At 45.0% G+C, this 26,020-nt stretch overlaps 1 long non-coding RNA gene across 4 annotated transcripts in view; it reads left to right on the top strand.

Moving 5' to 3' along the window:
• Positions 1 to 26,020, top strand: part of LOC118911861 (uncharacterized) — a 63,178-nt gene that overhangs the window by 24,328 nt on the left and 12,830 nt on the right. The window contains exons 3-4 of one of the 4 annotated variants that reach the window (XR_008992543.1): positions 9,890 to 10,478; positions 14,117 to 14,992. This is a non-coding gene — a long non-coding RNA (uncharacterized LOC118911861). Of the gene's footprint in view, positions 1 to 9,889; positions 11,358 to 14,116; positions 14,993 to 26,020 lie in introns of those variants that run through there. The other 3 variants (XR_008992545.1, XR_008992544.1, XR_008992542.1) reach the window with 3 other exon arrangements.

The raw sequence follows: 26,020 nt of genomic DNA on the forward strand, positions 1-26,020 counted from the left end.
TCAAAGGGTGACAAGAAGGAAGGTTTCTTTGGGAGAGCCCGAATGCGGAGTAGAGCTAAAGGAAGTAAGTGAACCCAGTCAAGGTGTAGTTCTAGAGATAGTTTGGTCAGGATGTCTTTTAGAGTCCTATTGGCTCTTTCTACTTTTCCCGAAGCCTGTGGTCGATAAGGACAGTGTAGATGCCAGGGGAGTGAGAGCGACTTGGAGAGGTTCTGAATAATTTGGGCAGTGAACTCAGGGCTGTTATCTGATTGGAGGGAAGTGGGCATCCCGAAACTCGGAAAGATCTGGGTGAGGAGGATAGAGGCAACTGCGGATGCTCGTTTGTTAGTGGTGGGGAAAGCCTCGACCCATCCTGAAAATGTATCTACTAACATGAGTAAGTATCTGGTGCGCCATACGGGGGTCATGTTAGTGAAGTCTATTTGCCAATCTGCGGCGGGGACATTACCCCGTGCTTGATGAGCCGGGAAGGGTTGGGCCTTGAGGGGGTTATTAGGGTTAGTGCGTTGGCCAATGGTGCACCTGTGGATGATTTGGTCAAGTAGGGTTTTGTCTTCAGGAGAGAGAGAAAAAAAGGATTGTAAAAAATGGATTAAGGATTGGGGGCTAGGATGGAACAGATCGTGTAAGAGGCAGAAGAGAGACTCTCTGTCCTGGGAACAGAGGGTGTCTTGTGATAAGGCTAAAACCATAGGGGTAGACGGATCGCTGTCTGGTGCTTCTTCTGACAGGGCAATCGACCAGGCTACTCTGTCAGTTTTGTTGTTACCTCTTGTAATGGGGGAGTCGTCCTTTTGATGTGATTTGCAGTGGACTATGCCCAGTCGGTGTGGGAGTTGTGAAGCCTCTAGAAGTTTAGCAATCAAGGCTGAATTAGTGATGGAATTCCCTTTTGTGGTGAGGAGGCCTCGTTCTTTCCATACTGCCATGTGAGACAAGAGAATGTGGAATATGTATTTGGAGTCAGTGTACAGTGTGAGAGACATGTCCTGGGCCAGAGTACAAGCTCTGGTGGCTGCAATGAGTTCGGCCTGTTGATTGGTTGTACTGGGGGGTAGGGCTCGTGCCTCGATGACATCTTTGAGGGAGACTACTGTGTATCCTGAGTAATGGGTGTCCTCATGTTTAAAGGAGGACCCATCAGTAAACCAGATGAGGTCGGAGTGTGAGAGGGCTCCTTCAGAGATCATGGAGTGGCACAGAAGGAAGTTGTGAAGGGCTTCTAGGCAATCATGCGAGGGAGTATGAGGAGAGTAGGGTAGAGGAAGAAGAGTGGCCAGATTCAGGGGCGGGCAGGGGAGGAAAGAAATGTCTGGATTTTGGAGGAAAGAGGACAGTAAGGTCAGGAGTCTGGAGGGAAGGAGAGTCTGTAAACTTTTGTAGGTTAAGAGATCCTTTAGGTGATGTGGGAATAGAATGGTAAGGGGCATCCCAAATGTCAGTTTATGAGCTTCCTTCTGTAAGAGCTGTCCAGTGGCTAATGCCCGTAGGCAGGGGGCCCATCCCCAAACTGTGGGGTCTAATTTCTTGGAATGATAAGCTACTGGGGCAAAGGATGGGCCATAATATTGGCCTAGGACTCCTAGAGCTTGACTGGACCTTTCATGAATGTATAATGAGAAGGGCTTCGACAAATCAGGAAGATGGAGAGCTGGGGCTTCCACAAGGGCTCAATGGAGCTTAATGAAGGAGTGTCAGGGTGAGGAGGATAATGTTTCTTCAGGGGGGCCCTTGCTGAGGTCGTATAGGGGTCTTGCCAACAGGGAGAAGTTAGGGATCCACGCTCTAAAATACCCAGCCAGGCCTATAAAGGAAAGGATTTCTGTCTTGGTTTTGGGAATGGTCAGGTCAGAGAGGAGCCATTTTCTGTCTAAGATAATGGACTTTCTTTGTTGAGATAGAAGAAATCCGAGGTAAGTGACAGAAGGGGAAGAGATTTGAGCTTTGACAGGGGATACTCGGTAACCTCTTGAAGCTAGAAGGTTAAGTAGGGAGGCAGTGTCAAGTTGAGACTGTTCCCACGAGGGACTGCAGAGTAGAAGATCATCCATGTATTGTAATAAGGTGGACTCAGAGTGATCATGATGAAACTGTTTGAGGTCTTGAGCTAGGACCTGTCCAAAAATATGGGGACTATCTCGGAAGCCTTGTGGCAAAACTGTCCAAGTGAGTTGTTCAGAATGTCTTGTGTATGGGTCTGTCCAGGTAAAGGCGAAAAAGTCTTGGGAGGAGGGGTCCAGAGGGATAGAAAAAAATGCGTCCTTGAGATCTAGGACTGAGAAGTGGGAGGCCGAGGCAGGGATCTGTGATAAAAGGGTGTATGGATTTGGGACTAAGGGATGGATAGGGATGATGGCCATGTTTATAAGGCGAAGGTCTTGGACAAGGCAGAAAGATCCGTTGGTTTTTTTAACAGCTAAAATAGGGGTATTAAACGGAGAGTGAGTGGGTCTGAGGTACCTTTTGTTTAAAAGGTCCTGAATGATGGGTTGGAGGCCTATGAGGGCCGAAGTGGTTTGGGGGTATTGGGCCTGACAGATATACTGAGAGGGGTCACGTAATCTGATAGAGGCAGGAGGACATAGAGCCATGGAGGGGCTTGTAATGTCCCAAACTTTGGGATTTACAGGGTGTATGAGGGCGGAACTGGAACTTTCATTGGGTAGAGGGGTGTCGTCGGCTATGAGGGCCATTAGAAAGGGAATACTGGGGGCTGTGGGAGTGGATATAGTTATGGAAACATGGAGGAGAGAAAGGATGTCCCATCCTAGTAAAGGGATGGGACACTGGGGCATAACCAGGAAGGAGTGGGAGAAAGGTATGGGATTGTCTTGGATTGTGCATAAAAGGGGGGGTTTTTAATGGGAAAATCTGTTTACCTCCTACCCCGACTATAGGAGTAATGGCAGACGTGGTAGGGCCCTGGTATTCTCGCAAGACTGAGAAGGTGGCTCCTGTATCTAGGAGGAAGGAGATGGGGCAACCGTCTACTATTAAAGTAACCCTGGGCTCCTGTTTGGTGAGGGAAATGGTTGGGCGAGAAGCCCCCAGGCCCTGTCAATCTTCTTCTGCCAGCCCCATTACGGAGGGCTTAGGATGGGGGTTGTTCATCCAGCCTCCCCTTCGGGTGGCTGGGCAATCAGACCCCCAGTGGCCCTTTTTGTGGCATCTGGGGCATGGGGTGGTAGGAGTTCTGGGGGAGGGGCACGCCCTTGACCAATGTCCTTCTTGTCCACACTTGAAACAAGCTCCTTGGGGGGGCTTGTTTGTAGAGGGGCGCCCAGGTTGTGGTTTTATCAGCTGGGCCAACATTTGGAAATTGGCCTGATCAGCCTTTTGTTTACGGCATTCTTTCTCCTCCTCCCGGTTATGGAAGACTTTAAAGGCCACTGTTAGGATCTCAGTCTGTGGGGTAGCGGGGCCCTGTTCTAACTTTCTGAGTTTAGCTTTAATGTCGGGGTAGCTTTGAGCCAGGAAGTATGTCATAAGGACATGTCTCCCGTCAGGTGTTTCTGGGTCTAGGCTGGCATACTGTAATAGGGCTTGAGTGAGTCTGTCTAAGAACTCAGAGGGTGTCTCCTCCCTCCTTTGAATTATGTCTTGGAGCTTTTGAAAATTGACTACTTTATGAGCTGCCTTTTTCAGACCTGCTATTAAGCAGGAGGCAAAAATATCTCGAGAGTGGAGACCCACGGTGGTGTTATAATCCCAGTGTGGGTCTTGTTCAGGGACAGCAGTGGCCCAGGGGGATAGGTGGGGTCAGTCCTGTGGGTTTCGGTGGCGTGCATTTGGGAGAAGTCCCAAACTCGTCTGCGCTCTTCAGGAAGGAGGGTATTGTCCAGGAGCATGAAAATGTCATGATGTGTGAGGCTGTATGACTGGAGGGCCCATTGAAACTCCTTGATATATGTCGTGGGATCAGTGGAAAAGGAACCTACGTGTTTCTCATGTTGGGCTAAATCTCCTAAGGAGAAAGGGACATGAACGCGCACGATGCCTTCAGATCCTGCTACTTCTCGGAGGGGGGCAATAATTTTGGGAGGCCCTCAGGACCGAGTCTGAGGAGGACTGAAGGGTTCTGGCTCAGTCTGTGGGGGAGAAATAGGTGATGGGGGCAAAGACGCGATAATTTTGGGAGGCTTTCGGGACCGAGTCTGAGGGGGACTGAAGGGTTCAGGCTCAGTCTGTGGAGGAGAAACAGGTGATGGGGGCAGAGACAGAGGTGGCTCCTGGAAATTAGTTGGTGGGGGGCTAAAGGCTCAGGCTTGAACTGCAAGGGGGGCGAGGTGGGGGACAAGATGGTGGTGGAGGAAGGGGGAGGGGTTGTTGTAGGAGAGGAGGGGGAAGGGAGTGAATGGGAGGCTTCTGCGGGGGCAGAGGCAGCGGCTACGGTGGCGGTGGTGGTGGAAGTGAGAGGGGCTGTTGTGGGAGAGGAGGGGGAGGCGGCGGCCGCGGCGGAAGAGGGTGGAGGGGTTGTAGGGGGGGGCTGAAGGGGGAATCCTGTATGGCGGAGGTTCATCGGCTGGGTCAAAGGTAGTCAAGGAGGGACTGGGAGTGTGTGGAGGGGAGGGAGATGGCCTGCAAGCTAGGAGAACTTGGGGCGGGGAACAGGTGGTGCAGAGGCTGGGATTTTGAGCTAGGAGGCGAAAAGCTTCGATATAGGGAATCTCCTTCCATTTTTTCAGGCGCTGGCAGTAGTTAAAGAGGTCACGAGTGATGTTAGGATCAAGAGTTCCCCCTGCGGGCCATTGGTTGTGATTGTCTAGGGGGTATGTCGGCTGATCTTGGGAGCAGTATTTACGGAGAAGTTTTGGTTTTATATCAGGCGTCAGGGAGAGGGTAGTTAGATGCTTGGGCAGGCATTCAAGAGGTGAACTTCCAGGGAGGGATGAGGAGGCTCCCATGGCTAAAGGACAGAGAAGGAGACAAACAGGGGAAGACGAACGGAGACCCTCGGACCGGGAGCAGACCGCAAGGAGACAAAGGGCATCCCCGATGATCCTTGGGGGTCTGCGGAAACTCGTATGAGTCGGTTTTAGGAAGTGTGGGTCGTCACCCAGACTTCTCTAAGAAGGCAGAGTGCCGGAGTCTCCGAGGTACCTAGTACTAGGAGTTTTCAGCGGATGGAAGTTTTGGCGGAAGGAACGGAAGGAGGGAGGGGGAGAAAGGGAGGTTCTCATCTGCAAAGGAGTCACCTCGTTTATGGCTGTTGGAGGAGGGGCCTGAGGGTCCGCCGCAGCCGTGAAGGCCTGAGGTGGGGAGAGTTCCCTCCTCGTCCTTGAGCGTCAGGGCCTTGCCAGACGATCACGGTCAATGGTGCTGCGATAGCTCGGGGAAGAGTGGCCCACTCCGGGGGAAAACTTACCCAAAGGCCAGAGAGGAGTGGTGAGTGTGATGAGCCAGCGCCGGAAAAAGAGGACGAGGGCAAGCTGCTGCTGGTGTTGGGGGGAAGGGGGAAGACAGGGCCCAGTTGGGGTGTCCCGTCTCCCGGGTTTCAGCACCAATGAAAGGAAAGGAGCGACACACAGCAGCAATTCACCGGAGAATTCTGCTTTATTACGGAAAGGTGCTGGGTTATATAGGAAGGGGCATGGGGTGATTGTGGTGTTACCTCTATGGGGCTGGTGGCTATTGGCTAGGTGCTGGGATTGGGAGGGGGCGAGGGGTGATTGGGCTTCAGGTGGCGCCGGCGGGAACCGAGGACCCGGAAGAGAAGCAGGAGTTTCGCCATCTTATGGGTGGGGGCCCTTCAGTAAGGAAGGAATTCATTAAAGCAAGAGTAGAAGTGGATGGCAGCAGCCTTGCAGGTAACAGAGAGCAAGGAGGAACAGAGTGAGGAAAGGGAAGTTCATTGAACTCTGGCTCGGCATAGGGCAAATCCCTTGCCAACTCCTGAAGTCAGTGTCACCTGGTGTCCAGTGTCTGCTTGAATGTGCATGGCATGGGAAATAAGTCTCTACCACCCCAGGATTTTGGGGAGCTGTGGAGCACTGAATGGAGTGAGATTATGTTCTGGGAACTTTCCAAAGCAAAGAAAGGAGATTTTTGGGCAGGCTGCTAATGAGCATGATTGTACAGCTGCAGTCCTGTCCTGGCCACCCAGGCGATGGGAACTTGTGAGCTCAAATTAGAGATCTCTCAGTAGCCCTTTCCTTCTTGTCTGAAGTAGGAGAAGTAAGAGAGTGAAGACGTGTGCTTAAGTCTGGAAAATTGAATGAAATACCAAAATGACAAAGACATTTACCACTGGAAAAATGCAGAGACAAAACACAATAAATTGAGCAGTGTAAGTTGGGGGAAAGGAAATCCCAGGGCAAAATACCTCTAAAAACCGAAATCAGTCAGAGGGAGAAATAAAGTCTAAAATCCATTTATTGCTTACAAACTGCAGTCCAGGACCTTCTCTCTTTCCTGATCCAGCAGCAGCAAAACCGACCCTCCCCCTCACCTCTCAGATACAGATAAACCCTCCATTGCCCAGGTAATTACCCATTGATATGGAGATGAACTTCTTTCCACCCCTGAGGACTGATGCAAATGCGCTAGAGCCATACTTCTCTCTACCCTTGAGTGCCTGTTGATATGCAGATCAAAAACCAGGTGAGATATTCTGGAAATATTACAATTTTACCCACAAACAGCAAGAAGGCTTTATTTAAGGCAAAGTACACACTTAAAGAAAGGAGAGTGTGGGCAACCTCAGAGAGGAAGCACCCTTAAAGCTGAGGATTTGTGTCTTTTAAAGATTTCAAGAATGGGGCAAAGGGCCAGGGTGCATAGGCTTGACATGTACTCTTCTGATTTGTATCTCTGCTGAGACATTATATCATCATCCATAGTCAGTCCTCTAGATATTCTGTAAGATAAACTTAACATAAGGAATTTATTGATCCTGTTCTTCTCCAAGAGAGCGTTACCCTCAAGCAGGGAAACATACCATTGAGGACTGTTTGCCCTGCCTTAAGATAGGGTCAATTATTTTCTAATTACCATAAAATGTTAGGAATCTTCCTAACTCCCTGGTTTCTAAAATGGAATCTTAGTCTTACGATGGAGCCCCTTCTGTTCTTACTATACTATTTATATCTCACATTTTTCTTCATAGGCAGGGAAAATTAAACATGGTGCTTGTCCCATGTCTCTGCTCTACCTCACTTATGTGAAAATGTGGGATGAATGCTGTGGGTTAAATTGTGATATTTCCAGAAACTCTCACCTGGCCTTAGTGCATCTCCATATCAACTGGTGTTTTCCAAGGGATGGAGAGAAGTAGTCCATCTCCATATCAATAGGTAATTAAAAGGGTGAGCAAGGGCATATCTGGACCAGAAAGGTTGGGTGGGGTCTCTTCTCCTGCAGGTTGGGTAGCGAGAGACACAGGAGAGCAGAAATGGATGACTGCTTATAAGCAATAAATGGATTTCTTCCACTTTTTTTCTCTCTTTGACTGATTTCGGTTTCAAAGGTATTTTGCCCTGGAATTTTCCCCCTGGGGTGACATCTGGCGGTAGTTGGCAGTAACTCTGAACCCCAAATCTGCTGACATGGGTGTGACCCTTGGGGGTGCTGCTTCTAGACATAGTGGGGAAATGCTCAGAAGTCCCCTTGTGGAGGATGGTGGGGAGGCCCCAGTGGCTGCAGTGGTAGAGGGTGCAGTTTCACTTGGGAGTCCCTATCTGTGGGGCTTCCAAGTATAGAGCCCCTAGTGGGGAATTGGTCTAGGCTAAAGCACCCCCTAGAGGGGTGGGGCCCTCTCCAGAATTGGGGAAGAGTGGAGACACTGAAAGCTGTGGAATTAGCCCTCCATGAGATTGAAGACTGCTTAGAGGCCCTGAGTGGTATGTAGCAGCCTGGATTGTGGGATGCCTTCTCCTTGAAATAGTGGAAAGGGTTATCAAGGAGAGAGAGGGTTATTGAAGAGAGAGAGAGGTTTATTGAGGAGAGAGAGAGACTTTGGCAGGAGAGAGATACACTTCAGCATCACTTGGAGGAGCTGGGTGATAACCTATTGGATGCCCTTAAGGAAGAGAGACAGTTATTGAGAAGACAGGTCACACTCCTGGAAGATATATTAGCAGCAGCAAGGGAGGAGACATCAGGAGAATCTGCCCCTGGACTGAGGATGAGCTGGTGGCCATGAGCATACAGTTGGCAGAAGCCATCTACCCACATAGCTTTTACATCTGTGGGATATGGGGGTGGCAAACATTGTTTTGCCAGGTTCTGAAATGGGTAGACTGGCTTCCCTGATGACTCACCTTTCCCTCTGGCAGCAGTTGCAAAGTGCCTATTATACTTCAGGGAATCAGGAGTTTCTGGATTGGCTGAGCAGCCATCAGGGCAGTTTAGCCTAATCAGGGTAATTTACCATACTTACCCACTAGCTGGAAAATATACAGAGCTTCAGCAGGTGTTATGGGAGCTGGGCATGAAAAATATCATCTATAATATAGACCCCCAGGGCCCTGATGAGAAATTGTTCACCATAGTAATGAAAATCTGGTGCTCCATACAGCTCCCCCATCTCTCTTTGGGTCCTTAGTGGCTATTCTTGCACCCCATAAAGGGAAACCCTTAAGTGAGGCTACTTGTATTTTAGCAGATCTGGGGAAAATTGAAACAATAAGAGCAAGGGAGGAAGTATGAGCTACGATTGAAATGAATTGCAAAAGGTCTCATAAAGGTCTCGAGGACCCAGATGTGGGTGGATTTGATAAAGGCTGGGGTAGTGAAAGAAAAATTTGATGGGAAGCCCAATAGGATCTTGTTAGAACTGTGGCACCAATTAAAGCCAGAGCAGCAGTTCCAGCTTCTGAGGTCCAGGACAAGGAAGCTAGAGGCAAATCCTCATGTCCAGCCTGTGTCCCTGCAAGACTTCCTGGGGGACAGTTCTCAGGCTCCACCTGGGCCCTCACCCACACAGGATGATGATTGGACATTGCAGTTCGACTGTGGTGGTGGTGGTGGGGTCAAGGTCCCTACCTTGGGGGATGAGAGGCCTCATGTAGAATTAACAACTCATTGGTCCCCTGTGAATGTATAACTTGTCCTGGTGCTGGTGCACACAGGAGTTGAATATTCTCTGATTTATGGCAACCCTAAACATTTTCCTAGAACCCTTGCTGTGATAGATGGCTATGGGGTAAGGCAATTAGAATGAAAAAAGCCCAAATACCATTGGGGATAGGGTGTTTACCCCCAAAGGAGTATACTGTGTCCATTTCTCTAATCCGCGGATATATTTTGGAGGTAGCTATCCTGCAGAGCCTGTGGTTACAGACCACTGCAGGTGAGTTCAGACTTACAGTATGTGTGGTAAAGGCAGTTTTGAGAGGACATGCTAAGCACCCACCTGTAGCTCTGCCTGTACTTCAGTGAGTGACAAATGCTAAGCAGTATAAATTGCCTGGGGGGCACAAGTAAACTGGAGAAACTCTACAGGAGTTGGAGAAGGTGGGCATTATAAAGCTCACTCATAGTCCTTTTAGTTCCCCAGTGTGGCTAGTGAAAAAGCCACACAGCTCCTGGCATATGATTGTGGACTACAGGGAATTGAATAAAGTCACATCCCCTTTGCATGCTGCTGTCCCCTCTATAGCAGCCCTTATGGACACCCTCAGTCGTGAACTAGGCACATACCATTATGTTGTGGGCCTTGCTAATGCTTTCTTCTCTACTGACATAGCACAGGAAAGTCCGGAACAGTTTGCCTTCACATGGGAAGGCTGGCAGTGGACATTCACTGCCCTTCCACAGGGATACCTCCACAGTCCCACCATCTGTCATGGATTTGTAGCTCAGGACCAGGCCACATGGAAGAAATTGCTAATTGTGTGACTTTATCAGTACATTGATGATATTATGCTCACATCTGATTCTCTTGCAGATTTAGAAGGTGCAGTTCCTAGACTGTTGGAACATCTACAGGAGGAAGGATGGGCTGTAAACAGCACCAAGGTTCAGGTACCTGGTTTGTCTATGAAGTTCTTGGGGGTTGTCTGTTCAGGTAAAACTAAAGTTATCCCAGAAGCAGTCATAGACAAGGTCCAGGCTTTCCCTACCCCTACCACTGTGGCAGTATTACAAGAGTTTTTGGGTCTTTTGGGCTACTGGAGAGTGTTTATCCCACACTTGGCACAAATTCTGGAGCCCTTACACTGGTTGGTATGAAAGGGCATCAGGTGGGATGAACATGTGCAGCTGCTTTTACTGCTGCTAAGCGAGCACTCAGGACCACACAGGCCTTGAGTATAATGCACTCACAAAGGCCCTGTGAGCTAGATGTTCATGTACCCACAGATGGTTATGGATGGGGTCTTTGGCAGTGGCTTGAATGGACACACCAACCTATTGGATTCTGTTCACAACTATGGAAAGGAACAGAGGTCTGCTACACCTTGATAAAGAAGCAACTGGCTGCTGTGTACCACACCTTGCTGGCTTTGGAGCCCATCACTGGATCAGCTCCAGCCAAGGTAATAATCACCTATTCCATCACAGGGTGGGTGCAAGACTGGACCCAAAGGCCACAGAGTGGTGTGGCTCAAATACCTACCTGGCTAAATGGGGTGCATGCTTACAGCAGTGTAAAGCCCTTTCTACTAGCCCTTAAGTGGAGAACTTGAACTCTTACTGGGGCCAGTGACATATATCAGTGGAAAGCAGGAAGAACTTGCTTTTGAGCCATTGGTAGCTGAGACTCCTTATCAGGAGGGAAAATCTCCTGTACCTGAAGAAGCTTGGTATACAGAAAACTCCAGTAATGGGCAGCCCCTGAAGTGGAGGTCTGTGGCTTTCCATTCTAAGACTGAGACAATATGGATGGACGATGGAGAGGGGAAAAGTAGTCAGTGGGCTGAGTTGCAGGCAGTATGGTTCATGATCACCCAAGAGCCTTTCCCTATAGTTGTCTGCACTGACAGCTGGACTGTCTATTGCAGTTTGACCCTGTGGCTACCGACATGGTACCATGCCAACTGGATGGTGGGTCACCACCCCCTTTGGGGGCAAGAGTTGTTGCAAGACCTATGGGCCTCTGATCAGACTAAAACTGTTACTGTATATTATATGACTGGCCGCTTGCCTTTGGCATTCCCAAGACATGATGAAGCAGACACATTGGCCTAGGTGCGTTGGCTAGAAGGAAAGCTTGCCACTGATGTGGTCCAATGTTTACATCAGCATTTATTGTACATGGGGCAAAAGGCAATGTGGGCTATAGACCATCAGTGGGGTTGCCATTGACCTTTGAAGAAGTTGGCAGAGCCCCGAAAGAGTGCCTTGTGTGCTCTAAGAGAGACTTACACCGAGTTCTGCAGCAATGTGGGACAGTAGTAAAGGGGCCAATACCCTTTGTCAGGGGCTGATATCCTGTCAGGTGACAGGTTTCAGGCTGCTGCCTATATCAGAAGGATATTGGTATGCTATGATTTGTGTGGACACAGCTCTGGCCTGTTGGTTGCTTTTCCTGCATGTCATGCAGATCAGCAAACCACCAAAAGGTGCCTAGAGTGTCTCTTTGCAGCCTATAGACAGCTGCAAAGTGATTGAGAGTGTTCAAGGTACCCACTTTACTGGACATGGGTTATAAGAAGAGGTGCAGCAATTAGGAATAATGTGGAAGTTTCATGTACCATTTAACCCTGCCAGGGCAGGCATGATAGAGAGGTATAATGGTTTGTTGAAATTTGGCCTGAATTTGGGCACCAATAGTCTATGGTGCTGGTCAGTTTGCTTATGGACAGTGCTATGGCATTTGAAAGAGAAGCCCCAAAAAGGAGACTTGAGCCCTGTGGATATACTAACACACATTGCTGCCTCTCCTATACAACTGTATGTGCAAACCAAAGAAGAGTTATTGAAGCCAGGATATGGCCAGCAGAGCAACATCCTGCTGCCAGCCCCAACTACATTAAGCCCTGGAGACACTGTTGAATGGACCTGGCCCTGAACATTTTCACCACATGGACCAGTGATGGCTGGCCCTTCTGGCACCTTGGGCAAAAGGCCTAGAAGCTGGCCTCCTGTGTATTCCTGGAGTAACAGCAGAGTGGCCTCCAAATATCATGGTAGTGTACCCAAACATCTGGGAGGTGAGAACATCTTATGGGGAAGTTTTATTTTATCTTTATGGCCAGTGCATGTGCCTCCTGTAGCCCTATATATTGACCTATCTGTAACTCCCATAGGGAGGTGGGTGAAAGTACACTAGACCAGGGTGAGATCCCATTCCTGCGACTGTCCTATCACAGGACCACTCTCTTGCATGCATCCTACCTGATGGACAAGATTTGCCTATGCTGGTATCATTAAAACATAGATCTTATCACCCTTAAGGTTGTTTTCTTCTACAGTCCCTGTGGCCTGGACCCACCCTCTGGCTGCAGCTGCCATGTGATGATTGCTTTGAATTCCCTACTGTTTGGTTACTGACCTCCTGTGGAATGGGAAAGCTATGGACTTAATTTGCATAGGACTTTGAACCTAGCTGAATCCTCTGGCTTGAGGATTATCATGATTTTATTGTTGTTGCTATTGTATGTTATTAGTCTGGTTACAATGCTCCAGTTTTCTCACACAGGGGCCATTGTGGAAGATGGGGAACATGTAGATTGTGAGGCAAGATTTCTGGAGGGGTGGGCTGTGGGTAAAATTGCAATATTTCCAGAATCTCTTGCCTGGCTTTAGTACCTCTCCATATCATTTGGTGTTTTCAAGGGGTGGAGAGAAGTAGTCTATTTCCATATCAATAGTTAATTACAAGGGTGAGCGAGGGCATATCTGGACCAGAGAGGTTGGGTGGGGTCCCTTCTTCTTTAGCCAGGGCATGAGAGACATGGGCAAGCAGAAGTGTTCAACTGCTTGTAAGCAATAAATGAGTTTCTCCCACTTTATTTCTCCCTTTGACTGGTTTTGGTTTCAAAGGTATTTTGCCCTGGGATTTTCCTCCAGGATGACAATGCTGACTGAGCAGGCAGGGTTTTGTTTACATGTAGTTGTGCGATATAATGAATCATAAGAAATACACATTTAGCTATTCATATGACCAAATATATATCTCCCAAGTATATCTGGTCTCCATCCACAGTTACTGAGACACTGCAGTCTTAAAGGTGAAACGGGTGTTTTGTCATGTTAATAAGAGACTTGTGGACCTCCAACCAAGGGCAAGGGCTGGAGACTGAAACAGCCAATGGCCAATAATTTAGTCAACCATGACCATGCACAAACCCCTGAGAAGAGCTCTGCCTGCACTGCTTGGCTGGATGCTCCTTCTCAGCTGGGGAGCTTCTGTGCTGGGGACTAGATCACTTTCATGTGCCACCGAGCCAGGCCCCATGCCCCAGGAGGATAGAAGCTCCTTTATTTGGGAACTTGCCCTGTGTATGTCTTCATCTGTGTATCCTTTACACAGTGTGTATCCTTTACTAAACTGGTAAATGTAAGTGCTTTCCTGAGTTCTGTGAGCCACTCTAGTAAATTAGTCAAACCTAAGGGGGAGGTTGTAGGAACCTCTAATCTGTAGCTGGTAGGTGAGAAACACAGAGAACTGCTTGGGGCTTGCAACCGGCATTGGGAGTCATGGGTGGAGGACAGTCTTGTAGGACAGAGCCCTTAACCTGGGGAATCTGGTGCTTTCTCTGGGCAGATAGCATCAAAACTGAGCTGAGTTTGCCAACACTCTGCTGGTGTTTGAGAATTGCTTGGTGTTATGTAAGGGAAGACTCCCTCCCACATACTTACACATATTGGAATCAGGTCTGGGGACCCTAATGGAGTTATACTACTACTATTACTGCTGTGTATAATATTGTTATTATTATATATATATATGTAGGGAAAAAATACACCATTGTATTTGGTGATGGAGGAGAAGGAATAACAAGTTGTGAAAAACCATTGAGCATAGTGCCTATTTCTAAGGATGGCAGGGCATTTTCAAAATGCAGTTCCCACATGACCCTCTGGAGACAGGGACATTTCACCCAAAGGGAAGAGTCCACCTGGATGTCATCCACAGAGTCAGGATTCAGGATGTATTTAGGGAGAGAACCCAGATTAGCATTGTAGTGTGCCTTCTCAATGGCCAATTCTCTCCCTCCCTTTATCTCAGGGGTTACTCCAAGGCAGCTAACTGTGAGCAGCAGAAAGAGGAAAGAAAGCCCCTCTGCACTCCTGGGTTCCCACTTCTATCCCACTGAGGGTGGTCCTCCTGACAGGAGATGAGCATCTGGACTGAGGAGCTAGGGGTGTTCACTGGAGGTTTCTTCTCCAGGTTGTTCTAATTATGGCAGTAATACAATTATAAGTCAACTCTGTTCTTGATTCCATTCAATTGTTTAAACTTTATGATATGATTTTATAAACTAGAACTGTAAGGGATAAAGTAAGTAGTGGCAGATCACTAAGGAAGAAGGGGAACCTTGTTGTCCTGTTGTAGGGATGAAGGGTAGGCCACCCCGAATATGCCCTGTGCAGATGGCTTCAGATTTGAGAACAATCAAGGCCCAAAAGACTCAGAAAGAACTTTTGACCTCCTACCCCCCAACTGCATAAAAAGAATTTAGATAGAGGATGTGTTCCAGGAAGACAGCTATCACCTTAGATAAGTATGTTATACCGTAAACTAGGGGTGGTAGACAGGAAGCAATGTGGCTAAGTCTGTTAAAATTCTTCTCTACATCTCCTCATTGTTTCTGTGTGGCCCAGAAAACATTTGTTTATCAAACATGTACTCTTTTCATATTCCTGTGAATTATTTCCCTTTTCCTTTGAAGTCTCAGACCCCTATGCCCTTCTCCTTGGTTCAGGATGACATTTATACCTCATTCTCCCTGTCTTTGGAATCCATGTCTATGCCTTCCAAGTATGTATGAAATTAAGCTTTATTTTTTTCTCCTATTAATCTATCTCATATCCATTTGATTTCTAGACCAGCTAGAACCTTGAAGGAAATTTCGTCCCCCCCAACCCTGTCTGTAGGAAGTGAGAGGGTGATGAAATCACAATAACCGAATGAGTCAGTATGTGTGTAGCCTGATGTTCCACCTTTCATTAAACTTTTACTGAGCACCAATTATGTGCTGGACCCAAAACAGGTCCTTGTCTTCAGGATGTTTACCATGAAGTGGGAGAGGAATTTTAAAAATATTTTTAAATTTGAAGTGCTGTCAGCAAAACAAATAGGTATTAAGGTAGAAAATCGTGGGGTGAGAGAATCTATATAAATAGAGTGGTCAGGGAAGATTTCCCTGGGTAGTGACATTTAAGCAGACCCCTAAAGAATGAGCTGAGTTCATTGCAGGCCAAGCTGGGGAAAAATCAATCTCCGGAGGGAAGAGCATGTGCAAAGGTCCCAAGTCAGTGGAGAGCTGGCATGTCCCAGAACCAGAAAGGAGGCCAGTGTGGTTGGAGGGTGGTGGGTGAGGGGTGAGGGCAGGAGCTGCTGCTGGAAAGTTACATCTGGGCCTGACAAGGCACCTCAGAATCAACTTGGGAGTCTCGCTTAGAAAATCAAATGATCTTGGAATCACCAAAGGGTATTGAGTGTTAAGGTAAAGCATTTCTGTTTTATTTGAAGATTAAAGAGAAGCTACTGATGAGTTTTGGAAAGGGTAATGAACTGACCCAATTTAAATTTTATAAAGATCACTGCTGTGTGGAGGATGGGCTGGAGGTGGACAAAAGAAGACTCAGGGAGGTGGGTGAGGAGAACTTTGCCATTGTCCATGATAAATGCCAGAGACTTGATCTAGGTGGTCACAGTGGAGATGGAGAGAACAGGTTGATACTGAGATTTGTTTTCAAGAGAAAATGAGTAGACGTTAAATGTGTTATGTTCCTTTTCAAAAGTGACAGAAGTGCTGCCAAGTCAAAAGTCTCCCTGCATCGCTGAAGGCAGGCCCCTGTGCCATGCTTTTTCCCCGAGGGGACCCAGGGGCAATTCTGAATCATTTTGGGGATCTCATTTAGAAAGAGAAATGACTATGGAGTCACTGAAGGCCATTTCTCTCAGAAGGCTCCTTCTGAAGTTATTGTCTCTGAAGGAGAGTTGGTGAACGGCAGCCCCAAGGCTGTGAGTATGGGCAGAGCAGCACCTATGGCTAGAGGAAGCCCCCAGATCTCTTTGAGATGTGATGTCAGAGGTCTCTGGTGTGCATTGAAATGGTGAAAGGCTGAGTGGATGTGCATGTGTGTGACCAACCTGTCTACTCTACCCTCATCTATGTAGACCAGGATTCTGGGACCCTTCTGTGGGGAATGGGTCAGGAGACGCTGGAATTACTATCATTTGAGAAGGTGGGATTGAGATAGAGCAGGGCAATGGGAAAAGTGTCATGCCATTGTTAAATCTGCTTAACCTGTGAAAAAGGCCCAGCATATTCTTTAAATTAATCTGTTTAATTTATTAAACAGAGCAGGAGTGCAATTAATCAATGCTTTTCTTCCAGCTCCTTAATCAATTAAATAACTTTGTGACCAGGACAGGAGATAGACCTCCAAAGGGTAAATGAACCTATGTGAATAAAGAATGCTGAGTTCTGGATCAACACAGTCACTGAAATAACCCTATTCTTAAGACAAACTTCAAAGGAATTACAAATCACCTGTATACATCATGCCTTATGCTGACCCTACACAAAAGGCTCTATAAAACTCCAAACCCTAAACCTTTAAGTGAGCCTCCTCTCTGAGGTCACCTTCACTCCCGTCTGAGATGTGTACTGTTTTCTATCAAATAAACTTTCTTGTTGCATAAGCCGATTGCACTTGTCTCTATACTGTTCTCCATGATAAAGACAAGAACTCGTTGACCTCCACCTCTGCGATAAATATCCTTGTCACTTTGCTATTCCATTCTGCTTTCTAGTCTTAACACAGTCCTTGTCTCTCTTCTTGGTTTATTCAGATCAGTAGGGAAGTGGAAGTTTTCAGAACATAATCTTACTCAATCCAGTGCTCTGCAGCTCCCCAAATCCTGTGATGGTTGGGCCTTAGTTCCCATTCTGTGCAGATTTGCGTGGACACTGGATGCTAAATGACCCTGGCTTTGGGAATAGGAGAGAGATCTTCCCTATGCAGAGTACGAGTGCAATGAATTTCCCTTTCCTCCCTCTGTTCTTTCTTGTTCTCTACTGCCTGCACATGTGCTGACATTCACTTCTACTCTTGTTTTAATGAATTCCTTCTTTACCTATACTCATCCAACCTGGTCAACAATTCTTTCTTGGTCAGAGTCAAGAACCCTCCCGCATGCTGGCTGAGGTTTCACCTACTGTGCAGGGAGAGACCTCCCCAGATGCAGCTGCCTGACAATAGGGCATGAATAATTAACTAAAAAAAATTTTAAAAGGTATGACTACACATAGTAGTCACTATGGGTTTGCGGAGCATTTGATGCTGATTACAAATGGAAAGATTGAACAGTGAATGAATCAGTGTATGAATGAATGAATTTATTTCATGCCAAGGGAACTTGGAAAATTTTGATTTGTAGTCTGAACAAAAATAGATACTATATACACCACATATCTGTAATTTACCTTGTAGTACAGAAGGCCTTAGACCTTAGACCCTAGACATGTCCAATGTTAAGTTTTTGAGATTTCCTGAAATGGTATAACTCTCAAGTATCTAATGTAATACTGGAGAAAGATAAAGGGAGAGCACTGATAGAAGTGAGTTGGGCAAGAGACTGGTGTAACAATAAAATGTGAAGGAACATTATTTATCATTCATAGCTCCTGATTGCTTTATAGAAAGGGAATAGCCTAAGAACACTGTTGAGCAGGATGTGGGAATTAAAGATTGGAGAAGCTAGGAGAGGACTCAGTTCTCTTTTTAAGAAAGATGCTGTTGGTGATGGGGCATTTAAGGAGGAATCCAGAGGCAAGAGCACTGGAATCAGAGGACAGAGGTATGGAAACATGGAAAGAAGATTGGAGAGTGGAGCAGAAACAGCCAGCAGAGATTTCTATTCTGTCACTGCAATGTTATGCTTCTGACAGGCATTCATGTTAAGATGTGTGGCTATAGTTCATATATTTTCACTGCTGTATAGTATTCCACAGCATAAAAAAACTACTACTACTTATGGACAGACATTTAGATTGTTGTTGGGCCCCCTCATCTCATACACACCAGTTTTTAGCCATACTGCTAGGAATGTTCTTGGACATGTCTCCAGTACACATGTGTAAGAGTTTCTCCAGGGTACATGCTAAAAAGTAGTTTTACTAGGTTATGGGTAATGCAGATTTTCAACTTCATTAGATAGTATAAAATTGCACCCATTTATTTTCTTATCAGCAATTTATGAAGGTTCTACATTTTTGCCAAGATATAAGTATATGAGGCTTTACTATTTTTTCTTTTTACCCATCAGGTGGTTATATAGTGGTATTTCATTGTACTATCAGTGTACATTTCCCTGATTACTAATAAGATTGAGCATGTTTTCACACACTTATTGGCCATTTATGTTTTTTTTTAGCATTTAAAAAATTAAGTTGAGTATCTTTTCCTTAAAGACTTGTAAGTTTGTATTTTATTAATATTTAGTCCTTTAAATTGGTTTCAGGTTGCTTTTTTTTTTTTACTTTGTGTCTTCTTGGTTTGCTTTCTGTCTTTAGATGAATAGAAGTCTTAATTTTTTTGTTCTTATTTTTTATTGAATTGTGATATGCAAAGACTTAGTAAAAAGTTACATAAAAGGCTCAAGCATCATGGAGATCTTCAGGCATAACTTTTGTTTCAGGACAATGGCCAACTATTTATATCATGTAACAGAAGCTGGACACTCAAGGGAGCACAATAATTCAAGTGCCATAGGCTCCCTTATCTGTGCTTTCACTTTCCAAGGTTTCAGTTACCCACAGTCAACTGGAGGTCCAGAAGCAGAGGATCTTCCTTCTGACATATCCTCGGAAGGTCAGTAGTAGCCTAACTCCTATGTCACTCACTTCCCCCATCTTGTCACATAGGCATTTATCATCTCCACATGAAGGGTAAGTACAGTACAATAAGATATTTGAGAGAGAGAGAGAACACATTCACCTAACTTTTATTATAGTATAGTGTTACAATTGTTCTATTTTGTTACTAGTTATTATTGTTAATTTCTTACTGTGCCTAATTCATAAAGTAAAGTTTATCATACATATGTATGCATAGGAAAAAACATACTCTTTATAGGGTTCAGTACTCTACATGGTTTCGGGCATCCACTGGAGGTCTTAGAACATATACTCCTTGGGGTTACTACTGTTATCTTTCATTCTATGTAACCTGCCATGGAATTTCTAATCCAATGAACTGCTAATAGAGGGAACCTGTCCATGACTCCAGATTTACTGTGACACATCTGAGGGGTCTGTGGATTAGAGCTGCCATGTGTTGGTGGGTCACATCCACTGGCAAAGTGAGACAGGCCATGCTAGGCTACTAGGCATTTTCCATAGCAAGCACAAGAAGGTGGGGGCAAAGTCCTAAGGGAAAAATGTTCAAGTGCCCCCTGTTTGGTGAAGTGGCCATAGCCCCAGGCTATGGGGGTAGAGAGGATTGAAAGATTACCTACTGGGCATGTGTGGATAAAGTGAAGGTTCCTATGGCCAGGATTCTCACCTGGTCCTGGTCAGTTTGCTCACTACACACATGTGGGCAATATGTTGTTATTGACTCTATATAAAGAGCTCCTCCCAGTACTCTGCGTGACACAGTGGCACAGCTGCAAGGCTGCAGGAGGGCAGAGCAGAGGCTGGAGTGGTGGCAGCGCTGAGGACAGAGACTGAGACAGCTGCAGGGTAGAGAGGCCCAGAGGCAGAGACTGGCTTGCTGCATGTAGACTTGCTCTGAGTACATGGGATTCTAATAATTGACCTGCCACCATGGAAATAACGTTGAGTATAACCCCTTTCACCCCAAGAACATTCCATTGTCATTCCTCAGTCTTATTTAGTCCATAGTGAACTTGTCTGGGGCTGAAACCATTTGTCAAGACAGCATGACATATATTAACCTATAAGAAATACATATTTGGTCTTCATCTACAGTTCCTGAAAATGCTTCTGAGCCATAAAGGTTAAATGGGTGTCTTGTTATTAATGAAGGTGACTTTTGGATCCCAGCTAGGGGTGGGGGCTAGTTGTCAGGAGGGATGACCATGTGATTAGAATGTTGGAACCTTCAGTCCCACCCACCTTCCCACCCCTGACCTCTGGGGAGCCGAGAGGGGCTGGAGGTTGAATCAGCCAGTGGCCAGTGATGTAGTTAATCATGATTACATAATGAAGCCTCCATAAAACCCAGCCAATGGCCAATGACTTAGTCAGTCATGACTATACAATGAAGCATCCATTAAAAACCCAAGAAGAGAGCTTCTTAGTCTCTTTTTCCTTTTTTCCCCTTTTTGGAGAGCTTCCATACTTGGGAAACCAGAACACTTCTATGTGCCACTGAGTGGGGTCCCACACTCCACAAAGACAGAAACCCTTGTTGGGGACCTTGTACTTCATATCTCTTCATCTAGCTGTTTGAGTCATATCCTTTAATAAACTGGTAAACATACATAAGTGTTTCCCTGAGTTCTGTGAACAGCTCTAGCAAATTAATGACTAAGGAGGTTGTTGGCCCCTCAAGTGCCCACAGTTCTCTAAAGCACAAGTAACTGTCTTTTTAAAGTGTTATATTCCAATATCACCTATAGGGAAAATGAGGTCATGGGAGTTGAAGGCTTACCACTGGCTCAACAGTTGAGGCTGCTGAAGGCTGCCCTTAAACTGTGTGGATAAAATGAGAGTTCCTGTGGCCAGGATTCTCACCTGGCCCTGGTTGACTAGCTCACTGCACACCTGTGGGCAAGACATGGCTGTTGACTCTATATAAAGAGCTCCACCCAGTGCTCTGGGCACGACATGGTGGCATGGCTGCAAGGCTGCAGGAGAGCAGAGCAGAGGACAGAGGCCCAGAGGATGGCTGTGTAGGATGGCTGTGCAGAGAGGCCCAGGGGATGGCTGTGTGGACAGAGGGGCCCAGAGGATGGCTGTGCAGAGAGGCCGAGAGGGCAGCTGTAGGGACAGAGGGGCCCAGAGGCAGAGACTGGCTTGCTGCATACAGACTTGCTCTGAGTGAACGGGATTTTAGTGACTGACCTGCCACCTGGAAATAAAGTTGGGTATATCCCTTTCACCCCTAGAACGTTTTGCTGTCATATTCTTTGGTCACATTGAATCCATAGCAAACTTGCCCAGGGCTGAAACCCATTGGCAAGACAACCTGTGATTGGAGTATTAGGATAGAGCCCTGGAAGCTGTGGCTAGGGGTGGGGCAGATGCACTACCTCTGTTTGGGGAAGGGACCAGAAGTAGTAAAAATCCCTTTGTCCAGTTCACCTTCATTGTTAAGGGCTTCATTCCAAGTTATAAATCTTAATTTTAATGTAGTCAAATTTATAATTATTTATTTTTTTATTTTTCAAATTTATTTTATTATTTTATTTTGGTATCATTAATCTACAATTACATGAAGAACATTATGTTTACTAGGCTCTCCCCTTTATCAAGTCCCCACCACATACACCTTCACAGTCACTGTCCATCTGCGTCGTAAGATGCTGTAAAATCACTACGTGTCTTCTCTGAGCTGCACCTCCCTCCCTGTGCCCCCCACGCACTATATATGCTAATCATAATGCCCTCTTTCTTTTTCCCCACCCTTATCCCTCCCATCCCACCCATCCTCCCCAGTCCCTTTCCCTTTGGTAACTGTTAGTCCATTCTTGGGTTCTGTGATTCTGCTGCTGTTTTGTTCCTTCAGTTTTTCTTTGTTCTTATACTCCACATATGAGTGAAATCATTTGGTATTTGTCTTTCTCTGCCTGGCTTATTTCACTGAGCATAATACCCTCTAGCTCCATCCATGTTGTTGCAAATGGTAGAATCTGTTTTTTTCTTATGGCTGAGTAATATTCCATTGTGTAGATGTACCACATCTTTATCCATTCATCTACTGATGGACATTTAGGTTGCTTCCATATCTTGGCTATTGTAAATAGTGCAGTGATAAACATAGGGGGTGCATCTGTCTTTTTCAAACTGGAGTGCTGCATTCTTAGGGTAAATTCCTAGAAGTGGAATTCCTGGGTCAAATGGTATTTCTATTTTGAGCATTCTGAGGAACCTCCATACTGCTTTCCACAATGGTTGAACTAGTTTACATTCCCACTAGCAGTGTAGGAGGGTTCCCCTTTCTCCACAGCCTTTCCAACATTTGTTGTTGTTTGTCTTTTCAATGATGGCGATCCTTACTGGTGTGAGGTGATATCTCATTGTGGTTTTAATTTGCATTTCTCTGATGACAAGCGATGTGGAGCATCTTTTCATGTGCCTGTTGGCCATCTGGATTTCTTCTTTAGAGAACTGTCTATTCAGCTCCTCTGCCCATTTTTTAATTGGATTATTTGTTTTTTGTTTGTTGATGTGTGTGAGCTCTTTATATATTTTGGATGTCAATCCTTTATCGGATCTGTCATTTATGAATATATTCTCCCATATTGTAGGATGCCTTTTTGTTCTATTGATGGTGTCCTTTGCTGTACAGAAGCTTTTTAGCTTGATATAGTCTCACTTTTTCATTTTTGCCTTTGTTTCCCTTGCCTGGGGAGATATGTTCATGAAGAAGTCGCTAATGTTTATGTTCAAAAGATTTTTCCCTCTGTTTTTCTCTAAGAGTTTTATGGTTTCATGACTTACATTCAGGTCTTTAATCCATTTTGAATTTACTTTTGTGTATGGGGTTAGACATTGGTCCAGTTTCATTTCTTGCATGTAGCTGTCCAGTTTTGCCAGCACCATCTGTTGAAGAGACTGTCATTTCCCCATTGTATGTCCATGGCTCCTTTATTGTATATTAATTTGCGATATATGTTTGGGTTAATGTCTGGAGTCTCTATTCTGTTCCACTGGTCTGTGGCTCTGTTCTTGTGCCAGTACCAAATTGTCTTGATTACTGTGGCTTTGTAGTAGAGCTTGAAGTTGGAGAGTGAGATTGCCCCAACTTTATTCTTCCTTCTCAGGATTGCTTTGGCTATTCGGGGTCTTTGGCGGTTCCATATGAATTTTTGAACTATTTGTTCCAGTTCATTGAAGAATGCTATTGGTAATTTGATAGGGATTACATCGAATCTGTATATTGCTTCGGGCAGGATGGCCATTTTGATGATATTAATTCTTCCTAGCCAGCAGCATGGGATGAGTTTCCATTTGTTAGTGACCTCTTTAATTTCTCTTAAGAGTGTCTTGTAGTTTTCAGGGTATAGGTCTTTCACTTCCTTGGTTAGGTTTATTCCTAGGTATTTTATTCTTTTTGATGTTATTGTGAATGGAATTGTTTTCCTGATTTCTCTTTCTATTGGTTCATTTTTAGTGTATAGGAAGGCTACAGATTTCTGTGTGTTAATTTTGTATCCTGAAACTTTGCTGTATTCCGATATTCTAGTAATTTTTCAGTGGAGTCTTTAGGGTTTTTTATGTACAATATCATGTCATCTGCAAATAGTGACAGTTTGACTTCTTTACCAATCTGGATTCCTTGTATTTCTTTGTTTTGTCTAATTGCCATGGCTAGGACCTCCAGTACTATGTTGAATAACAGTGGGGAGAGTGGGCATCCCTGTCTTGTTCCCAATCTCAGAGGAAAAGCTTTCAGCCTCTCACTGTTCAGTATAATGTTAGCTGTGGGTTTATGATATATGGCCTTTATTATGTTGAAGCACTTGCGCTCTATGCCCATTTTGTTGAGCGTTTTTTGTTTTTGAGAGGGCATCTCTCATATTTATTGATCAAATGGCTGTTAACAACAATAAAATTCTGTATAGGGGACTCAATGCACAATCATTAATCAACCCCAAGCCTAATTCTCAACAGTGTCCAATCTTCTGAAGCATAAAAAACAAGGTTTTACATGGTGAACAAGTTCTTACATAGTGAATAAGTTCTTACATGGTGAACAGTGCAAGGGAGATCATATCACAGAAACTTTCAGTTTTGATCATGCATCATGAACTATAAACAATCAAGTCAGATATGATTATTCATTTGATTTTTATACTTGATTTATATGTGAATCCCACATTTCTCCCAAATTTATTTATTTTTAAAAAAATGCTGAAGTGGTAGGTAGATGCAAGATAAAGGTAGAAAACATAATTTAGTCCTGTAAGAGGGCAAATGTAGATGATCAGGTCTGTGCCTATAGACTAAGTATTAATCCAAGCTAGACAAGGGCAACAAAATATCCACAGATGCAGAAGATTTCTCTCAAAACGGGTGTGTGTGTGAGGTTCTAAGCCTCACCTCTGTTGATCCCCAATTTCTCACCTGATGGCCCCCCTGCGACTGTGGCTGTCTTAGGTTGGTCCTCCCTTGAGGAATCTTACCCATCTCTGGCTAACCAGCCATCTTCCGGGGCCATACAAGGAAGTGTAAAGTTGGTAAGTGAGAGAGAAGCAATATTCTTTGGAAAGGTTAGCTTTTTACTTCTTTGCAGATTTATGCCCTGTGGCTTCTATGCCCAGCATTTGTCTTGAGGTATCTTTACCACTTGGAAGAATTATGATACTGGGTAATTTTTGATATGAGGCACGAATTCTACTAAAGGGCTGTAATTGTAAAATAGAAGTAGCAGACGGAAGAAAACATGGGAAGATTGATAATTTCTTTGACATAACTTCTTGTAGAGTAACATAAGCATGTATAAGGTTTAACAAACTACTAATTATATTGCGTACACACATTAACAGAATAGGAATACAGCTACATAACCAAAGCAGACCTACAATTACCAGCTATACCCAGTGAAACCAAGAAAACCAGTTAGGTACCCTTGGTATTTGTGTAAACTTATCAATAATATGATGGATATTGTTTAACTAAATTTGAGTAGTTTGAGAAAAATCAGACAAATTAAAACAACACATTCCTGGGAACTGTTCACATCCCATATGTTCTTTTAACAGTAGATAGTCTACAGTTGCACGATTTTGGAGCACTGCAACTTGCACTTCTCCTAATTCTTAGTTGAGTTCTGACAATATAAATCCAGTCAAGTTTGTTGTTTCACTGTATGCACAGGCCAGCTTAGATATCTCCTTCTTCATTCTAATGGCAAGTCCAGGAACTGGTGGGATGAATGCAGCTACAACTGCAACAGCGCCAGGATCTTTGTTGAAGTTTTTTGATGATCATCTTCTGGAATGACTCTTCCAGAGGATGTTGATGTTGGAAGTTCTTCTTCATATGGTATCTTAATTCGTTTTCTGGGTAGCCAAATTAGACTTTGATCCTCTGTATAAACACAAACAAACCCTTTGCCCACACTTTGATATGACCTTTATACCATTGTGAAGAAACTATTGGAGACCACCACACAGGAACTGCTTTTTTTTTTTAAGAGAAAGAAATATTATCAGAAAAATGTATTTCCATAGCTGATCATCCGACAACCTTTAAAAGATCAAAATTAAGGATATGTAAAGCATACTTTAATCATTGATTTGCAGTTAATTTTATCCTATCAAGGAGTAATCCCCCCCTTTTTTTGTTATCATTAATCTATAATTACATGAAGAATAGTATGTTTACTAGGCTCTCCCCTACACCAAGTCCCCCCCAAACCCCATTACACTGTCCATCAGCATAGCAAAATGTTGTAGAATCACTACTTGTCTTCTCTGTGTTGCACAGCCCTCCCCTTTCCCCACCCCCCACATTATAAATGCTAATCATAATACCCCCTTTCTTCTTCCCCACCCTTATCCCTCCCTACCCTCCCATTCTCCCCAGTCTCTTTCCCTTTGGTAACTGTTAGTCCCTTCTTGGGTTCTGTGATTCTGCTGCTGTTTTATTCCTTCAGTTTTTCTTTTGTTCTTATATTCCACAGATGAGTGAAATCATTTGGTATTTGTCTTTCTCCACCTGGCTTATTTCACTGAGCATAATACCCTCTAGCTCCATCCATGTTG

This window comes from Manis pentadactyla, chromosome 11 (genome assembly GCF_030020395.1).
Source record: "Manis pentadactyla isolate mManPen7 chromosome 11, mManPen7.hap1, whole genome shotgun sequence".
In the NCBI taxonomy this organism is placed as follows: domain Eukaryota; kingdom Metazoa; phylum Chordata; class Mammalia; order Pholidota; family Manidae; genus Manis; species Manis pentadactyla.